A 17,686-nucleotide genomic window follows, 5' to 3' on the forward strand; every position below is an offset into this window, starting at 1 on the left:
GCGTAGTACTTCGTTGAAATACTGTGAACACTGTGTGGATATTGTTTGTATAAATTGTGGCATAAAATAGATTGGCGTAGAGGGGGTACAGATACAGCATAGAGTATATTGACCAATGTATTACGCAGAAGAGGCAGGGCAAGAAATTAGCATTTCTTAGAAAAGAAGACTTCTGGATAAATTTGATCCGAGCGTTAAGGGGTGGAGCGAAGATACTTACATGGACGTCAAACTTCGACGTGCGATACAACGGATAACTTTTACATTTCTTTCGATAAGCATACTGCGTCAGCTGCGAGCCTGGTTTTTTTTTTACAATAACATCTTGCCAATGATATACTTTATATAAACCCAGTTAATGAACTAGTATAACATACGCCCATGACTGAACGATGAAACTGAACCTGTATCAACGTTGTGTTCTAAGTTTTCGTTAAGCAAATAGATTAACAGCCTAGGAAGCTTCCGTAGTTTAAATCAGTAGAGACACACCAAACCGAAATCGAGGAAATCAGCAATCGTTACCTGGTTTATTTAATATCAAAAGAAAGTGATCGGGTCGATGATTGAATGATACGGCATTATGTTTTTTTAGTAACATGAACCGAATGCAAAATTTAAAATAACTTCCCCTAAGCGGAGTAACGAGGGCAACCTATTAGTTTTTCATCGTTAGAACGTCCCATATAGCATTACTGACGGGGCAAATTGCAGATAATGGCTATTGGGAAACATTCGGTCAAATGTTCCATACAAGTCGCTAAGATTTTATTAGTAATAGCGTCTTAAAAAATATTTATTTCTAATAAAATTGAAAATGAAATTAATATTTATATATGAAAATGAACCGTAGCACACGAAGAATTGCACATTTTTCAAGCGATTCCCTACTTTATCAGACCAGCTGGTGTGTATGAGTTCAGTCGGGCGATTATACCTATGCACAGATTGCACAGTGCTCCATTGAAGGGCTTAGTAAAGCCGCAGTTAGTTTTCGCTTGAAGTAATATTAAGAAAATGCCTCGTATTTGCTTAACATTATTGATTCGTATTTGTAAACATGGATACGACCCAAATCTAGTGTATACGTGTATCTATGGTAGGGAGCTTCCAAAATATCGACCCACTGATTACAAGAGTAAACAGGGATTATTTTGAAACAACAAGTACTTTGCTGAAATACTAATTTCACACCCTGAGGTATAGCTGGATAGGTCACAACGTGTCCCAAAGAGTAGCAGGCAGATGCGTTACCTATTAATCTGTCACGAATACCTATTGGTTGGTAACAGGATGCACGAAAACGAAGTACAATACTAACCTATACAGGTTACTACAATTACCCATCCATCGAAGTATTCTCACACATTTTTGGCTCTCTCTCTCTCTCTCTCTCTCTCTCTCTCTCTCTCTCTCTCTCTATCTCTCTCGCTCTCCCTAGGAAAATTCTTAGACTATTACAGCGAGATAAAAGATCTGAGAGTCCTTAGGTATCGTGAGGACACTTTTGATAGGCGAATCGTGTCTATGAAAAAAGCTAAAAATTTTTACTAGCACTCACGAACTATTCCGTATATAGGATATCACGCGACAGGGCCTATCTTTCACTTTATACGCAAACATGTCTGCTTGCTGTATAAACTCATGGTACTTGATACTTTCATAAGTAAAGTATGATAGTTGAGTATTCACAAAATTACCTAAGCAAAAGGTTGATGATCCAAGTTCAAGCAAGGATCATTGCAACATGTTTCCACTGGTGATCTTAACCCAGCAGTTTGCTCTCTTGAAAACCATATTCTTTTCTAATAGAACTTTCACTTCTGAGTTAATAATACAGGTAATAATAATAATAATATTTTTCTGATAAGAACATACCGTTATGAATATGAACTAGTGACTTGAGCTAGAATACAAAATTGGCTTTGAGCCTCATTTAAATTAGGACTTCGCCTCTAATTAAGTGTGTGATGAACTCATTTTTAATGGTCCTAGTGAACTAGCCTCTACCTTGAGTAGGATAATTCTGCGCAATGTCTATCATTCTTTTATGACGTTTCCGCATGACGGCATAAAGAAGAGTAGTTCTAAACGTATGGAATATACGCCATAATAGTAAACTATCTAATACTGCATCAGGTTATTGAGTAGATCTCTTATTAGGTTTTCTTATTGCAACTCGCATCACTTTAGGCCCCCATGCCTTAACTTTCGACAAAACTTACAATATCTTGGAGCTTAGATAGTGATGGAAAATTCCTTTGTATAGAGATTTGATCTGTTTGGCTGCATGAACTGTATGTATATTCAGGTTAATGAACTCAAGCTAGCGAAACCCTGGGTCTTATCTCCAGGTGTCGTCTTTGATTAATTCAACGCACTCTGTAAATATGGCATAGCATCTCGTTAATATAGCTCAAGCGAAGACCATGAAATAATATCTGATTCCCTTTTGTATTTGTTTGGAAAATTACAGATTTAAACACGGTGAAATTGCTTGACTTCATACTATTGACAGACTATTAAGGACTAGTCCTGAGTCTAGACACATTTCACTGATCCAACCTCAGTTTATAGAATACGATCATCCGAATGCTTTTAACGCGTCTCAAGAAGACAACACGCTCAGTTTCTCTGTTTGGAGAATGATGTCTTCAGAGGCTAAAACTTCACACATGTCAGCTGCCGAGTGAGTTTTCTTACCGTGATCGGTATATATCAGCTCGCCAAAATCCGGCTAATTTTTTTTCAAAGCGATCTTTACGAGTCTATTGTACTAGCTTTGTGAGACAGAAACAGGCCTCGATAGGGAAATATACTTATTTATGCAAACCTGAACGATGTCAGAGAGTTAGACTGACTCAATAGGCAACAACAGGTGCATTATAAAGAATAGTCGCAAACGTATTGAAAACGAAGTGTACTACGGCTCACTTTACTGTCTCATGTGGGAATGCGACGAAACCACTTCGTATTTCAAAGATTTCCTTTTGGAGAATACAAATATCCAATTTTCTTCTCACCCAAATGAACTATAAGGTATAATGCACACAGAACAGCTTCCAAAGCCATTTGTATACTCAAAAGCACAAAATTTAAGTAATGTTATTATAATATTTTGGTTTGAACTTGCTCCAACGGGATCCTGTTATAGCGGCTGTATAATTCCGATTTCCGAGAATAGTTCTTATTCTTTTTTCTACCTGTATCTATTTTCAAGATAGAAAAAGATGAAGCCGTTTATCAGTTTATATAATGCACTAAGTCTATTGGTTGATGAAAGTGCGAAGTTGTGTCACGTCTGCGTTTGCTGTCGCTCCGAAGCCACTCAAATGCCGCAGATTCAACCTTCAAAGAGTCCTCTTCTCGCGTCGGCAGTTACGAACGGTTCGCGTAGCTCAAAAAAGTAATGAGGGTTCGACCAGATGTGTCTGAAGAGCCAAATAAGCGCCGAGCTCCTCCAAATACGAGAATCTTCTACGACAATCAAACTGTCGTAAGGTGTATGATATATGTTTAAAAAGGTGGACGAGTTGTGCTAAGGCGTATGGGACACAATCGATGCTTGTTGCAAATATGACATTGGATTCAGCTATGCCTGTTAAGATAGCCTTTCAGCAATGCCTGGCACATTCATTGGTCAGACAATCAAGGCTCTAAGGCTTGGCGATAGGTGAACATAGATTAGACAAACTATAATATCTGTGCGCAATTTTACTTATGTTACCCCTGTTCTATGTTTCTAATGATAGCAGACATGGCAACCATATCGCAAGGAAAAGGTGCTTATCGGGGCTCCATCCATCGCTGATTATAGTAATTCTTTTTAGTTCGGACATGGGCCCTAGGCTCATAACTGAAGCACTCTAATTCCAAGTTGTGAGATGTTCGTAAATCTTCTGCCCGGCCCTGATTCGCCTTTTGACATAATGTCACCCGTTTTTGACCAGTGTCAAGTTTAGCACATTATGGAATTATAGCCCATTTTACGAAAGATCCATGAGACTATCATGATGCGCCTTAAGTTTTTGCCGTATTTTAATACTGGCATTAGCAATTCCTTCTGGGATGTAACTATGCAATATACGAATGCCTAAATTTACAAATACGCGTAAACCTTGCTTGATGGAGATGCTGGTTTGATGGAGTTTGATGACCAGACCCCGCCGATTAAACCCGCACCTTCCGCACGATGCATGAATTTGCATTCGTAAGTATTGCAGTTCTTATACAAACTCATTATAGATGTGTAATATTGAAGATAGACCAACTATAAATAGCCTAATCCAATATCTAGAATATAAATTGCAGTAATTACGTATATTTAAATATAATAAAGCCGCATTTTCAAAGGATACATCTCAATAGACAACTATGATGACCTTTATGACAAAAACCAACCGTAAGCCCTACTGCGAACTGACTGATCTTCTGTAAATGAAAAACCAATAATCGTAGTAGCATAAGCATTTACACGAAAAAAAAACAGGTTCGCTCCGCCATCCCTTCTAAATTATGATTATTAAAATTTCCTTCTAAAGTATGTTCGTTCCGTTCTAAAATACTCTATACATATCCCTTCAAGGAAAATGGCATGAAAATAACCTATACCGAATCTTTCCTCAAACTCAGATCTCATATTCTCTTAACCCGGACCCTGAGGCCACTAAAAGAAACACCTAGCATTTAGAGTCTGGTCGCCATAGATTTTTCTGCACGCGAGTTCTCATATGCGAGAAATTAACAGAGATTATTCGCTGGTTGGTCGTAGAACATGTCATAGATTTTCCCGTAAACAAAGGGCTGTATTTTTCCGAGCTCACAATTGGATAACTTCGCTATCTTACAGTTAGTCTCAGAAACGCTAAAATAGCTTGCTTTGCAAAGCGCCATAATGTGAGTAAGGTCTTTTGTGTATTGTCTTATTAAAGATGGAACTTCTCGAAAAATCATAATGGACGACCAAAAGCCCACAGTCGTTCTCTCGAAATAACGCTAGATACAAGGTCAGCATATAGTAAGATAACTAACAAAATTGTCCCATATTGCTTGTCCTCTAAACTAAAACAGTGGAAACTAAAAGCCTTTTTCCTCGTATTAATATCTTTTCAAAGTGGTGATACAAAGCTGGTAGGTAGGGGCGGAACACCTTTTTGAGTCCCATACAGCGGGCTTAAAAAAGTGTTCCGCCCCGGTACACAGCAAACCTGTCTGTATAATTATATATATACACACGTACCCCTACAAATAGTCTAATCGAGCAAATCTGTTTGATATTGCTTCATCGTCTTCCATTCAGCCAGCTACCGGTAGTAAACCTCCTTCGAGTAAACCATCAAGAAATAAAGTAAGCCCAACTTAGAACAACACGTCTTGAATAATTTTTTTGCTTTAACATTGAACAATAATATCTTTTACATCCGAATTGCAGTTTTCACGCATTGTCGCAGTGGGCTCCTTCAGCTGCAAACTTCGGGTGCTAATGGCTGCTTATGCCAGCCAGAGTTCTTACTTCTGTTGCTATACTTTCGGGCATTGTTTTACAACTATAAGGTATCTTTCCTATATTGCCCTCTCCTCTTTTTCCTCTTCTTAGTCACACAACTGGGGAAATTCTGCTACATTTTCTTAAACCAGTGTAGAGCCACTATTCTTTGAATGAATTTTCTGTACTCTTGGTCAATGGCAGACTAGTGTAACGTGGTGGTCGGTTGTCAGCGCATACATCTGACATCTTTCAAACTCGAATTTCGCTGTCTACGATCAGCTTATTATCCAAGCGTCGTCTGCTTAACTTGTTTACTTAGACAGGAGTACCGTGTTGATTTAGAAACACAGCACACGCCAATAATATGTATTGCGTTGTTGCCATTCGGTACGTTGGGCTAGTGTTATTTTTGTTATTACTGTCGATCCTGTTGTGGCGTTATTGTCGCGACGAGCTACGATCGATGGTTTCCTGTGAGCCACTCGAGCAAACGAAACTGTTGATCAAAGCCCATTGTGCGTACGCCAGTGACTTACAGTCCGAGTCGCCCACCCTGTAGAACCCGAGTTTTGGTAGTTGTGGCTATTGTCCTGGTCACTGTTTTCACTATAGCCCATATAGTCATCGAATCAGCGTTAATGGTGTCACTTCTACGAGACCGACTAATGAAATCTTCCTTTTACTCCCTTTTTTGTTCTTGCTTCCTCATCCTGCCTCTTTACCTTTCACCGTGTGATATGAAGGCGAGGAGATCCAGAGTAAACGAATGCAGTCGCAGCGCTTTCTGGCACTGTGTTTGTTCTCATACGAACCTTAGAAAACCTTTTACATTTTGTTTATAGTGACGAGCGGATAGAGGGCGAAACGAGAAAGGCGATGTTCTCCAAATAGAAAAACGTGACAACAATGACAGAGCCTTCTGGTTGACAACCTGAGCCGCTAGGGCTGAGGGATAGTCTTGTACAGACCGGAAGCAAAGGAAGACGTGGTAACGGCAAGACGCATTAGATAGCTGTCCCATTAAAAACTGGCAGAGTACGGCTTCGTAATGGGGTACAACGGAAATCGAAAAGCGGGCGGAGCTTCACTGAATTCGCTTAGCTAGATAGAATGTAGAAGAAAACGAATTACGCTATTAACGGGGCGACTGTAACAGGCGACAGGGGCAAAATAGCATAAGTAGCTTCAACAGCTGCTGTAGCCGTTACAGTCGTCATCGTCGTCTGACCTTCATTACACTGGCCCTTTTCGAGATGGACCGCATATGTATACTCACCGTATTGTATTTCGCCTTCCTATATGGTATAGGCTGCTTATAAGATGGCCGCGTTATCTTGAGTGAGCATGTGTGAGTGTCTTTGTGTGTTTATGACAGTATGTATACGTGTGATGAGTAAATACGTACATAAATACATGCATTATTAAGATGCCCATGGGGCGACTCTTCCGTTTCTGCAATTGTTTACCACTCCATTTGACTGTTTAGCCATCGAGCAACTTCTGGCTCGAGATAATCGAAACTCACAGGGTTGCGAAAATGTCAAGAGCAAAATCAGCGCGGCCACTGCTTAAACGTGTTTTTTACGCATAACGTATGTATATGCAAATAAGCGTATATGAAAGTTAAAGATGACGCTTTACGCAAAGTCTGTCATTTACGTGCGGGGTCAAAATCTGACAACTTAAAAAGGTCACCTGACAGATCACATATATCGCTTGTAGATATATCGTGCTGTATCTATGCAAAGTTGTCGGAAATGTTTGCGTTACCCAATATTATATGGAAAAAAGCGTATGCCTTACTGTGTTGTCTGCGATGTGTATTGGAGTATACCGCGTTTAATATGCTTAGTTGAGAGTTAAGTTTCGATGGACATAAATTTCGAAGTTGTACGTAAAGCAGCCTTAGTAGTTCAATTTTAAATGTACATTCTACTTATGGATGCTGGTGTAGTGTGCATGTGGAGTTACTGTATCCGGATCTGAACTATCCAGTGTTCTGAGCAACCAGAGCGATCGATCGATCGATCGTATGGTAATAGCAATGTAACCAACAAAATGCATAATGTACTAAAATAATGACAAGGATATAGCTAAGCGTAATTGGATGAGGTTTCTCTGTATATCCAAAGACACGAAACCCATTTTCAGACCCTCATCTCCTCAGCTATTGTCTCAATCCTAGGTTTGTAACCATATTGATGTTATTGTGATCGTACTTCCGTATAGTGAAAACGGTGACCATTCTATTACGGATTCACCACTCCGTTTTGCCGCGTCAGGATCGCGCTAGCACCCTCAGCTAGCTATCTATAACGGAAGTATTAGTTATATGATCTTTAAAGATAAAATTTCTGTTTGCTTTATCGCTAAAGTCTGTGATATAGCTTTACTGAGGTGAATCAGTCTGTAGATACAACTGTGATGGTAACGTTTACCCTAATTTTTTACTTCGTTGCCAACGGTTTGTAGTCGTTTTAATAATACGCTTATCAAATTTGCAAATACTTCGGCATTTGTATTACAGACATTATTATCTGTTTTTTTTCTTTTTTTCTTTTAATTATTCTTGTATCACTACATTTTCTACCGTCGCTGACTTGTGGTTCGACTATTCGTATGGCCTCTCAACCCGTTCGAAGGTATCCGAATTGCTGTGTGTTCACGCGCAGGGCACTCTTGCAGTTCGAAACGTCCACGCCTCTTGCCATAACTGCCCTAGCAATTTTGTTCGTGAGTGTGGACCTTTCCCATCCTCCAGTCCTTTCTTACCCTGAAGGCTCCCAAAAGATGGCTGAGCCGAAACTAAAGAAAGCTTCAGCTGCGACAGCGTCTAGTAATCATGATACAAGCTTTCCTTTTTATTGTTCGATTTGTGCCGATCGGCCTTGATAGTTAAAGCGGTTTTCTGCCCGACAAGTTAGCCGCGTGTTTTCTCGTTGAGCCTGATTTCTCTCTAGTTGTAATACGGTTAGGCTTTTTTTCACTGATATACCGAACCTATCATGAGCTGGTTAGACCTTTCTTATTCAAAAAACCACTATCGTGTGTTCATAGAGCATGATCTATATCCCTTCGCAGCTTTTTCTTTCTTGCAAATTCGAGTACTTCGCAAACGAGGCACAGAGATCCGAGTTCGGACGTCTGGTACCCACATAACGACTATTTATGTTCCCTAAACAAATGTTTAATTTTTAACCCTGGGCTTTCAACAAGAGCTGTCTCCTCATGGTGGACACAGCTTTTGGATGTTCACGCGTACATAGTAGGTGCACTTAAGCATCTGGTTGTGATCACACAAGGCGGTCTCGTTTTCCTAGCTCATTAGATTCTACGCTCAAATCAAATAAAGCACATATATTTTTAGGCTTTTCTACTTAGCTGTGACTAGGTAGAAATTAATCCTGTCATCTGAATGCAGCTTGAGACCGCTGCCCGGGAACCTCTTCGTTGTCCAGAAGAACTGAGTTGAGTTTTTTTCTCCCATCGCGTTTACTTTGAGCAGCGGCTACAGCATAGAATATGGCTGACGACACCGAACCGAAAACCTTCCTAGTCTAAACTTGTAGGTTAGAGCAGCATTCACAAGCAGGCGCGAGTCCCATAACAGGTTTCTATACACTCTCCAGCAATTTGCGCTCTACTAGCGAAGCTCTAATATAAGCTCTCATAAACACGCTTTCTACAAACAGTCTGTTTCATCTGTTGGTTTACATTAATGGGTTTACAAGGGGAAACTTTCGGAGATTAGCGCTTCTGGGCCAAAAAAAGATGTCCTTTGCTAGACTTCCTCTATGCTATGCCGAGCTGATATGCTTTGCTACGTTGGTGAGTTCTAGCTGGTCAGATGCGCATTTCGTCTTCCCGATTCTCCTTTTCGTCCTCATCTGCAGTTCCTTAAGACGAAGGAACTTTATTCTCTAATAGTCTTTACTTGTCTATATTCCTGTGCCGCAAAGCCGTTCAGGGCGGTGCGTATTCGCGTTTTGAGCATCTGGTGCCTTCATTTGTACGCAGGATGCTCGAAGTTGTTAGTCTCCTTTCGTTATGCTTTCCAAGTTTCTCTCTGTTTTTTGTGCGATTTGTCTCCCTTTAAAATAGGAAGACTTGCGCCTCCTCTGGACTATTTTCTTACGCCTCCTATAGTTCGTGTGACAGCGCGAACCCCTTGTAGGTGTTGTGGGCTAAGGTAGTCCCTTTTTTTTTTTTTTCTAGATCCTTCCGGGTTACATCGTAAGCTATCGATGCTGTCTCGTAGTTTTCTTAGCCATTTCATTTAGCTGCCTTGGTTCGTAGATATTCTCGTTAGGAAGGTAACCAAGGAAGCAAGTACCCGCGAAAAGGGTGATTGGGACTGACCTGTCGCAACCAGCTAAACCAGTGCTGGACCTGCAGCTGTTCCTACGAAAAGACAAGCTACCAGGTACAACGAAACCTGTATTTAACCAACTGCAGGATTCGCCAGGCTGCAGAAAAGTTGTGTCGCGTTTTAACGGATAAGAAAGGAGGGGGGAGAAAAAGGAAGCCCAAATGACGAGAGGCAAATGGTGCGAGATAAGCGGGAGAGGAATTCTACTTTATTTCTCAGTGTGTACGACACTTTGGTTATGCGAACTGGCATTGAATGGAATAGCGGAGAAACAGGGTAATTTTTGCTTTTGGGTACTGGGTCGACAACATTGCGAAAGTGTCTAGAACAAAGTAATTAGACCTATGTTCATTGTGGCAGAATGTAAGAAGGCTAGTAGAACAGGAAACAACTAGGTTTCTAATCGGTAGCCCCGAGGCTAACCTAAGAAACATTGGAAATGGGTCTTACATATAAATGAATGTATACTGTACTCTTGGACATAGTGGGGTGTATGTGAAGGCTTTAATTCGATATTAGACCAATAACATTTTGTTAGTTGTGCTGTTGCTCTACACAATTTGTCTGTAATTTGGCGGTGAATAGAGCCGGGCTTGTGCAACTATGGATGATGTAACGTGACTTCAGAAGCGCTTTTCCCCTGTGTCCTTTCTGTGCTGAGTTTTATGTGGGCAATATTGGATTCGCATACGTATTTTCGTAAGCTGTTGCGCCGTGCTGAGAAGCATGTATCAAGGCTGATTTTAGCCGGTAATGCTTAATTCTCTAGTTTCGAATGATTCAGAAAGAACAGGTATTATTATTACTGTAATGTTAAATGTATTTAAAATTCTAGCATTTTTGCGATTGCTTAGAGTGGATTGACAAACACACTTTGCTTGATTTTGACTTTTCAGGCATTTATGATTTTTGCGGCGAAGAAAAAGTCAAGTACGTGACAATTTTTTCATACTTGCTAAAACACTATTTTGTTCACAAAAATAATTTCGTTATTAAAATGTTTTTCTTTTAAAATTACAATGAATATGAATAAAAATGGTATTTACGTGATCAAATGTAATATATTTGTAGATTACAACAAGTGAGATAACGTTGTCTTGAATCTGCCTGTCACGAAATTATGGTGAGTCTGCTGAGGTTTATCTCTCTTTACGGTATTGTTCGATCATATATTCGCTGTGGTAACATTTAAGATCTGTTATGGTTAAACTAAGATATTGTCATCTGGGTTATTGTCTTCATAGCTAGTATGCAGGGCAAACGTCACCTAGTAGAGTCTCTACATCGAATCATTCTCGAATAATATTCGGCAAATATCGAAACCCTGGGCAATATTACTTAAATAATATGTATTACTCGCTAACATAGTGTGCTATTTCAGACTTTTACTGTCATCATTGGGTGAAAGGGGGGCTTTTGAATGTAATTTTCCGCTGACCTCTAGAAGGTGGAATAGCCAAAACATACCTTCTACTAGTATTCACCTTTTTTGAAATATGGCATAAGGTATATTGCGTTATAGAAATTCGCGTCTAATTATATATGTATATATTTTTTTCAAATAAAAAAGTGACACTGATTTCTCTCATACTTAACATCAAGTAGATTTTTTCTCACAAAATTTAGAATAATATAAAAATATTATATTTTTTATCTGGTCCATGCTTGTTAACTACTACCTCTAAAGGTAAATTCAGGTAGGTCCGTAGCTAAAAATCCCAGTAAGACCCACCTCGACCAGACCTTCTACTGGGGATAGGTCTTTAACGCTGTACCAGGGAGGTAGCTTAAAGGCTTTGTTCATATAACAAAGGTACTAGAAACAACAATTATAAAAAGCGAGCATAAATCGTGCAGTGGTTGAAAGACGCGATGCGCAAAATAGCGTCTATAGAATGAAACTCATTCGATTAATACCTGTTCCCGTGATGGCACTGGAAAGCAGGCGTTCATATGCGCTTTGTTTTGTGTATTGGGTGTTAGTTGTTTGAAGCAATAACCAACTCAAAATATCTGTTTAATGAAGTTAGTCGAACCTCATTCGAGATAATAAAGTCTTGGTTCCCTGACAAAGCAAACTTGACAATAACACGAATTCGACTTTATTGTTGTTGCTTATTACAAAATTAGTCAAAAAATGCGGATACTTCCTAACAACTTGTTATCGTTTCTTTCAAACTTCAGCTGAACGTGCTGCCGATGCACTCGCATGTACTTGTTCTAACATTGTGCATTCAGCTACGGAAACAATATGAGCGCCCTTGGCCTTCATCAAAGTTACCTTATTACTATGTTTTCATCGTGGACTGCATCATTATCAAGGGGTGCTCTGACCAATGCAGCCATACGATAAATTATAAACGATTACGGTCACTTTTCAGCGCATTCTTCAGAAGAGCAAACTTCTAGATTTTTTGGACTTTGTCGCTGTGAGAATTACATATATCCGTAACGGTGCTCCATTCCTAATGGACGTCCAAGTTATTGTCAGGAACGAACAAGGAAGCATCACTATCGGGTAGCGGAGCACGACTTCCAGGTATGACACGACCTAACCTTCTCTATGAACTATGTCAAGTGAAGGGTGCTTGTAATCCGTAGACTCGTATGATAAAAACGTCCAGTGTCGGCAATCCACAGTAACAAGCACACATTTTATGTCCTGCGAACAACAATTAAGATGCTACTGGTGAACTGCAATTGATTCGGCTCCAAACAGCCACCTATAGACCCATATTCGCGTTGCACTTAACTAGGAATTATAACACTAATATTCGAGGAGCGCACTTTTACAGTCAGCCGCGCTGCCGGAGTACATTCCCAAACATACCGCCAGATCTACTTTCCGCTCATGGTTAACAACTGGCCGGGGGGGCCTCGCAGGTCGAAAGGTTTATGAGGCCACTTCACGAGGCTCACGATAGTAAATGTCCCGCGGGAGTACGGTTGAAACTTCTTTAAGAACCCTGGCATTGCCGGCTCTAATTTTATTAGTACCTTCATGTCGTCCTCGAGCTTCTGCGGGGTAGACTTCCCCAGTTCAAACCACGCTTTCATGTACCGTTGCCGATTCCGGAGCATTCTGTAAGGCTTACAGTGTAGTTCAGCGGCATTCCACCTTCGGGCAGCCAGAAGCATTCCGGGTGGTACGACACGACAGCCGGAAAACTCCTGACGTCCCTTCAAATTTGTGCTACCTCGAGGCCATCGAGACCTCAGCCTTTCTTTGACTGTTCGAATCATACACTTACCTAACTCGTAACATCGTGGATGTTCTACAGCCGTCCATTGACGTGTCCAATGTGGGTCCGTCAGAGGTAGTCTGCAACGTGTCGCGATATGAAGCAGGTCGCGATGTCCGTCACGCTAAGCTCTCGAAGAAGCAGGTGCACAGCTTCCTACGCCCGAATTACGATATCCGGCATCGCTCCCGGACCGGTAGGAGTTGGACAAAACAAGTGCTATAGTTAGCCACCTTTAAGACCTGGAAAATTTTATAACCCGGGACTTTTAAGGGCCTACAAAGTCTACTCTTACATTCTGAAAAAAGCGTTCTGGAGCCCCCATCAGATGAAGCCCATTACGCCGCGTTGGGTTTCGGTTAATACCTCCCAAACCCGTATTGTAAGTTCAGCTTCAATGGGGAAGCGCCTTTAATGCGTTGCAACGTCCTTCGTACGCCGACATGCCTTGCTATCTCCAGGGGAGGCATAATGTGGTAGGTTCCTTTTACTAGGACAATGAAACGTCCGTCAGCGTTACCGTTCCCTTGACTCAGCAGGCCAGGCCATCTCTAGTACGCACGTTTACAACCTTCCTTTTAATTTGCTAACTATTATACGCAAATCCTCCTTTTGCGCTCTTGAAACCTTGTCCAACTCGTGGGCGCCGCCCCGTACCAACGGCACGATCAGGCGCGGCAAAGTGCCCTGTTTTGGCTTTGGCGAATAACTTCGAAGCCGTATTCATACAGAGGCTTAGGTCTGTACCGAGGCCTAAAACGCAGTTGGTCTCGGAACGGTGGCATCTAGCTTCGGAGTCTTTCAAACGACGGCTAGCGTAGACGACGATCCGCTCGGGTTCTTTCTCTATTCAAGCTAATAGTGCCTTCTATTCTGGTCTTAATAGCGTCCGTCTGTAAACTCGTTTCCAAATCCTGATACAGGACTGGCTCTTTAGCACTCTTCGATTGTAACACCCAATAGATCCTGTCGTTGTGACGTACACGAAATTTGTGATGTTGGTCACAGTGTAGAGCAGACTTGCCATCCGTATAAAATTTCGTATAATCTTCCGGTAATAGGACGGCAGGCCAGACTAAAGAATCGTTATAAGTTTTCAGTCGATGCGGGGATAGACAGGGTTTCCAGCATCCAAACCTTCTCGAGATCCGGGGAAATTCCGACGGTCGTGATCCTCTAGATTAGAGATACCACCTTTTGGATTTCAAACATGCATTTTATTTGCTTTCAGCCTTAGGTTGGCCGAATTGATGACTATAGGCGCTTCTGGCAGATGGGTAATGTGGACGTCGAAGTCAAGTTGGTAGACTCGACGGTGTCGTAATAAACTAGAGCCATTTGATATTGGGCCAAACGATTTTGTCTATCAGCTTTTGGAACGTTGGGAGACCGAATGGATCTCAGTTGAACTGCTAGAGCCGTCCGGCGTATAAAATGTTGTATACTCCTTATCGTCTGGGTGTATGGTGATCTACCAATATTCGCTGATCAGGTCCAAATTGCTAAAATAACGAAGGCATCGATATGGAGCAGCGTGTAGTAGAGTTCAGCCTGGGATAGTCGACGTGAAAACGTAGGTCTAACGGTAATCTGTTCCTTTTCTTAACCAAAACCACGGGGAGGGCCACGGGCTATATGAAGACTTGATGATGTCTTACGCACTATAGTTTCAGCCCCATGACCCCCATGATCTGCCTTGCTGCGGACGCATTTTGTCGCGGCTAGGAGTGGATCGGAGATGAATCGTCAATCGGTATCGTGTGCTAAAAGAGACCAGTATATTTGAATCTGTTCGACTGTCCAAAAAGATAACCGTATTGACCCATGAGTAACTTTATGAGGCAAGTCTCCATTTTACATTTGTTATAGTAGCAAAAGAATGGTAAAGCAAGTAACTGAGGGCTCTTAGATGTTCAATCGAAATTTTTTTAAACTTTGAGGATACATTTGCACTGCTCTGTGTATACGCAGATCTTTGATATATTCATACAATTTGAGCTGAATTCAAGCTCACGTAAAATGATGGGATATGTATGTTTAATGAACGTATGCCAGGTCATTGTCATGACGATGATTTATTGTGTTTTGTGGCAGCTTCTCGTTACTGAGTATGAGAAAGCTTACGATGATTTCTTCTAGAGGATACATCGATTGTTTAATTTACCAGAAAATCGATAGTTAATAATGTGAAGCAATTTGTAAATCTCGATATAAGGTCCTGTATATCAACTAGCTGGCCAAGCCAGTGATTTCAATGGAAACGTGCATCTCAGTTGTGTGCGGTTGGGCCGCGCCTTATTTTCGCATTAGGAGAATGCATATTCAGTGCTGTGTATATAGCATATAGCTTCCATCACGGATACAGGACAAGTTCTCCTCTTAGTTTTGTTTTTATGTTGTTAAATCGGATACCTTCCTAAGAATAAAAATAATTTGGCTGAAAATTGTGTGAAGGTTCGTAACCTAATTCATGCAAAAACTCGATGCTTCTTGAATTTCATTCAAGTAGCATTTTTTCTTTTTCTAGAGAGAGCGTAAATAATGCGTTTTTTTTTTTTGCATCGCGGCTAATTTCGCTCCACCTGATAAAAAAACTTTTTCTAAAAAACATTTGTTCAGATTAAACTTATTGACTAGGGTTTTTAGCAATCCAGAGCTTTATAGTACACGGTACAAATGGATTATGCAGACGTTCGGTCAGGTAGGCATTTCTATTGACCGGAGCGGTACAATAAATAAGGAATTCTCGAGGTTGAAAGGAACACGAGTAGGGGGCTTCGAGGCCACAAAAGGTCACATGAGACCTGCAAGTCAAGATATTTTCGATCAGCCGCTAAATACACCACTTCAGGTGATTACAAAGCATGGTCTAATTCAATATAGGTACATTTATGAACTTCGGTGAACCCGTTACAACATGTTATTGCTGTAATATGTAATAATATTCGATGCATTCTGAGCGTGGTATATTATGATGGAGGCTCATCTAGACTTCGATGTTGCAGTGTTTTTCAAGTGTGAATTCTGAAACGAGTTGTCTATTTAAAAAAGATAGCAGGGTATCGTCAATGAATCTATACTAGGTTAAAAAATTTTCTGAACATTTAGCCGTGCCGTATATTACGGTTGTGCGCCATATTTAACCCTTGTGTACAAACGTTCTTCCAGCTTTGGAATTTTTTAAAATCAGTCGTGGAATCACATTTAGGCTTTGGTTCCATTTTTCTCCCGTTTATAAGTTTATCCAAACGTTTCTTGAACCTAGAGAAAAGAAACTTTTAGTAGAAAACAATACGAAAAGCAATACATGAGATAGGGCGTAACTACGGCGAACACCCTAGAACCTGCCCTCTGAGACTTCGAATATTTAATGAACAGCATTTAACAATCCTATCAAAACGAATTGGAATATACTAACGTTGTGCATGATTTCAAGAGACGCAGCTTTCCCAGAGTACAGAAGATGATTAGAGGAAGATTGGTTTTAACTTAGGTTTAGGTTAAATATTAAGTTTCTAGATTTCTTAAATTAGGACACATTTTTGAAACGATATTTAATCTCTTACCCTTCTGATCTTAGGTAATACCTGCATACCCACGTCTAGTCACTTAAAGGCAAATCCAACTGTTCTTTCAATGCATTTGGGTTTTTTTAAGGTAGTTGTTGGCGGGTTCGCGTTTTTTCGAAATTCTGCTTGTTCTGATTCCGCGCATTCTAGCTTAGAACTTCATTTACTAGAATTTCAGATAATCTAATTAGTTAGTGCAGCGTTGTTGTACTTCTACATTTAACCACCTCAAATTGTCGTCGCCCAAATCAAGTTAAAGATCTAAATATGCTCGTGGATTCGGGACTATCATAGAAATTCGAGACGACTTCATTGGTTGATTATAGAACAAGAACACTTTTGCTATAAAAACGAACACTGTAAGACAAAAATCATAACTTTGATCCAAAACAGGAAGCCAAGAATGCTGAAAATTGCCATTTTGCCAGAACTTACAATAAAGAACTTCTATCCGATAGAAGTTGAAAAAATCGGTTCACTTGTTAAAAATTGCTACTTTTAAATTATCTCTAAGTTATGGTAGATCGTGTGTTTTATTAGGACTTGTCTGCATTCATCTGTCAAAACTACTCTTATCCCTAAAAAAACCTATGCGGTAAAATTTAAGCCAACCTTTGTTTTCGACGTATTTTTCCTTTTTTGTAAGTATCTGCGAATAGTAGGAAATAAAAACTCGAAGTCTCTATACTTATTTAGAGTATAGACGAATACGATATAATCCTCGCTGAAGTGGCAGATGATAAAGCATAGGTAAACTATTTTTTTCGTCACGAAACATAATTGTTGAATTGAGTATCTTATAAGTAGATCTTTAACATTGCACAAATGGGGGCCATTAGGACAATGACTTTTCTCGCTTTCAATACTTTAATTTCACAGTGTTCGACAGAGCTAACAAAAGATTTATTATTTTACCTGATTTATGTGTTATTGCGACTACTTTTCGATGAATTATCAGCAACTCGATCCTTCTAAAACTACAGCTTTTAGTGATTGTAATACTCGCGGTTTTCTTTTA

General features: G+C 40.3%; 1 protein-coding gene and 1 long non-coding RNA gene across 6 annotated transcripts in view; one reads left to right on the forward strand and one right to left on the reverse strand.

The window, feature by feature from the left end:
• Positions 1-17,686, reverse strand: part of LOC111243040 (uncharacterized) — a 277,350-nt gene that overhangs the window by 242,696 nt on the left and 16,968 nt on the right. The window lies entirely within an intron of this gene.
• The window catches only part of LOC111242841 (uncharacterized), a 163,776-nt gene that overhangs the window by 123,312 nt on the left and 22,778 nt on the right, over positions 1-17,686 (forward strand). Inside the window, exons 5-7 of one of the 2 annotated variants that reach the window (XR_015319313.1) lie at positions 10,754-10,787; positions 10,929-10,980; positions 12,042-12,408. The exons of the other annotated variant lie outside the window; for it this stretch is intronic. This is a non-coding gene — a long non-coding RNA (uncharacterized LOC111242841). Of the gene's footprint in view, positions 1-10,753; positions 10,788-10,928; positions 10,981-12,041; positions 12,409-17,686 lie in introns of those variants that run through there. 2 annotated transcript variants of the gene reach the window in all.

This window comes from Varroa destructor, unplaced genomic scaffold (genome assembly GCF_002443255.2).
Source record: "Varroa destructor unplaced genomic scaffold, Vdes_3.0 BEIS01000001.1, whole genome shotgun sequence".
Lineage (NCBI taxonomy): Eukaryota > Metazoa > Arthropoda > Arachnida > Mesostigmata > Varroidae > Varroa > Varroa destructor.